The 3,424-nt window shown below is 28.5% G+C and overlaps 1 pseudogene; it reads left to right on the top strand.

The window, feature by feature from the left end:
* Positions 1–613: 613 nt before the first annotated feature.
* LOC111742928 lies at positions 614–732 on the top strand (annotated as a pseudogene).
* Positions 733–3,424: the final 2,692 nt, after the last annotated feature.

The raw sequence follows: 3,424 nt of genomic DNA, 5'->3' as shown, positions 1-3,424 counted from the left end.
AATTTAAAAATAAAATGCTTAATTATATTAGTAACTTATCTTTGTTAGACTTAGGTAATTAACTTTATCTTTGTGATTTTTTAAACAGTTGTATTGAATATGTGAATTTTATTGCAATTTCTCTAAAATAATTTCTGGAAGTAAATATAATATAAATAACAAGGCCATGATGAATTTGCTATGAGAATTGATTTCAGATTATAATTTCTCCTATCCTTCCTGATTTGTTGTCTACAGTGTAGGAAGTGAGTGCATGGATATTTTATGTATATGCGTAGAGAGAAATTTATTGACAAAACCAGGGTTAGAGTATGAAAAAATTTATTGCTGAAAAATAGGTTATTTTATACTGTGTTTTGTTAGATGACTGAATTTTTGAGGGCTGAATATTTTCTGATCTTATGCAATTTACCTATTTATATGCTTGTGTTAAGATCTGTTATATTTAAATCACATAAAATCAAAATCATATTAGATATGCACTATAGTCATGATAAAATTTTGTTTTCATGTATACATTTAAAATTTGTGTCTTGAGATAGTGAAGAAATGTAAAAAAAAAAAAATGAGACACTGATAATATTATGACAGTAAATTAAAAAAAACGACGATAGTTTACGGCCATACCACCCTGAATAAGCCCAATCCCGCCTGATCTCAGAAGCTAAGCAGGGTCGGGCATGGTTAGTACTTGCGTGGGAGACCACCAAGGAAGACCAGGTGCTGTAAATGTAAAAAATAAATAATAAATTAGTACATAAATAAATAAGGGATTGTAAACTGACAAGTTCCTTGCAATCTGTGAAGTCAATCAAGGTTTGCCTCACTTGAAAAACAAACAAAACAAAACAGAAAACAACAACAATAACTTCTCAGAAAGTAATGCTGAGGATATAGAGATGCTACAATTTAGATTGGAAAGAACATAACAGATTGAATGTTGAGACAAAAATGAAAGTATTAGTTCCAGAAATGTGTACTCTAGAGATAAATTCTAGGATTAAATAAATTGTATATTGAACTGAAAAAAATTCAACAGATTTCTTAAAGGTATTCTTTAACATCCTAAAATATATTGTGAATCAAACAAATTGTATAGTAGGGATATGTCACTGTATAGTATGAAGAATTTTCATAACTTTGGCAACAAAACTTTTATTAATAGAACCTTTCTCAGCTTCAGTGTTCCAATTACTGCATTTGGAAAATGACTGATTCTAGACAGAGAAGTAGCAATTACAGGAAAGTCTATGTGATGCTATCAATGTAAAGTAGTATTACCAGTGATGATCAGAAAGAACATGCCCCATTTGAAATTTCTTCCTGACTTTGTAGTGAATGTATCAGAAGGCATCAGGAATATATTTCTAATTATTCTTCAGATATATTCATTTAATTCTTCAATCTTAGTTTTCTTTTTCAGACCACAATATTGTCTCACTCATTTTAACAATATATGCTAATATTTAAAACAAAGAGGAACCATTAACAATAAGTCAAGTATCCTGTACGGCCATGCAATTTTTGCAAAAGTAAGTGATATATCTCAGACCTATGCAGATGTGGACCACAGAATAGTGGCTGTACCTTGGAGACAGTTACAACCTTTGTGTTGGATGTGTACTTATAATATTCTAGTATGAATTGCAATGTACATATCCAGATGTTGGCTATGCTGTTTATTTCCCTGGACAATAAAAATGGCTGGATATCAAAGATAACTCATAACATGAGGGCAAGTAAATTGGAAATGTGTCAGAAATGGTATTTGAAGGAATACTTGACAAGACCTCTAATTTCAGCAATATTGAACTAATCATTTAATCTCTAAAGATTTTCGTAATAAGGAAGTTATAAGAAATTTTTACTTGTTATGAGATAACTACAATTCCAAAAGTTTATTAAAATCTTTGGTTGGCTTACTTTTAAAAACTAAGATGACTATTATTTTCCAAATATTTGTGTGTAGCCAAACAGTTTGGACTGATTCGATGATAATTTTTATTATGATGTACTTTGTCAAAAAAAAACATACTCTTATCACAGCATAAACATATATCTTCCTATATTGTGAATGTGTTGATTACCCTAATTAATGTTTCTTTTGTGAATATGATATCACAAAAACATTGTAAATTTATTCTTAGCAGAAGTTTCTAAATCTTGTATTTATAATAAAAATTTGATAAAACAAAATGTTCTTGGTGTCCCATTTTCTAGGAAGTGACTAGTAGTAGGAGGAGAAATGGGTATAAGGCTCATGAGCTGTGATCAGTACTGGAATTTATTTTAAACCTAAGGAGTTATTTTGCCAGAGGCTCATAATAAATTAAGCAAACACTGCCTTCGAAAACTTAATACTGGTTTAAAATTGATAGACATTTACTCACTGAGTATTTTGTTTCTATTTTATTTTTATTGATCTTTGCAGCCCTTATTGATTTAGTCTGTGCTCAACCTTTTATAAAGTGTTCTACCACCACCTAGTGTCACCAAATAGAAATTTTACCCTTTCAGTTTATATATCTTTAATTTATAAAATATTATTTGAAAATTTGTATCATTTTCACAATATGAGATTTAAAATGTGCTTCAAGTGTCAACATTTAAGAGGCAATACTGGCTTTGTGAGAAATATTAATAAATTATCCAAAATTGTGTCTAATATTACTGGAAAAATGTATTATATGTAATATTTGATAGGAATATTTATTGAGACATTTAATTTCTAAGCTACAAAAAGGCAAATAATTGACTTAATTTTTAATAGACTTAATTTTTAAATGCACTGAAATATGGCATACTAAGTATATAGCTGAATAAATAATTGTCTATACTAAAACTCAATCCACTCTTCACTGTTCACGTCTACATTGCTTATATATTAGAAACTGTGTTGATGAATTCAAGAACTTAGACATTAAAAATTGAAAGTAATGTGTTGGTAATTTTTCACATTAACTTCCACGTGTTTTTTATTATTCAACCAGTGTAGTTAGTACTTCTAGCTACAATTCTGATTAGTTTGCATTCCATATCTTTATTAAATACATTTTAATTCATCCTCAATTATCTTAATCTGACACCTGAATTTTGTTCTGTATTAGATTATTATCATTTTATTAACAATTAATCAGTTAGTAATTGTTCAGCATTTACTATGCACCTAGTACTCTTACAACCTCGAAGAGTAATATCCTGCCTATCTTGTTCTTTTTAGTCAAACTTGAAGGCAATATAATCAATATTAAAAATTCAGTATTGATCAATCAATGAGCTAATTATAGGCACATGTTAATAACTTTATAAAAATTATTGCTAAATTGACTATATTGTGTTAAGAGATAAGATCATGTCCTTATTTTATTAAAATTTTCTGATACTTAGAAACCATTAACAGTCACAAAAATTGCCAAATTTTTTA

The sequence above is a fragment of the Pteropus vampyrus genome, unplaced genomic scaffold (assembly GCF_000151845.1).
Source record: "Pteropus vampyrus isolate Shadow unplaced genomic scaffold, Pvam_2.0 Scaffold4, whole genome shotgun sequence".
Classification (NCBI taxonomy): Eukaryota; Metazoa; Chordata; class Mammalia; order Chiroptera; family Pteropodidae; genus Pteropus; species Pteropus vampyrus.
This window is presented reverse-complemented; position numbering and strand designations above follow the sequence as displayed.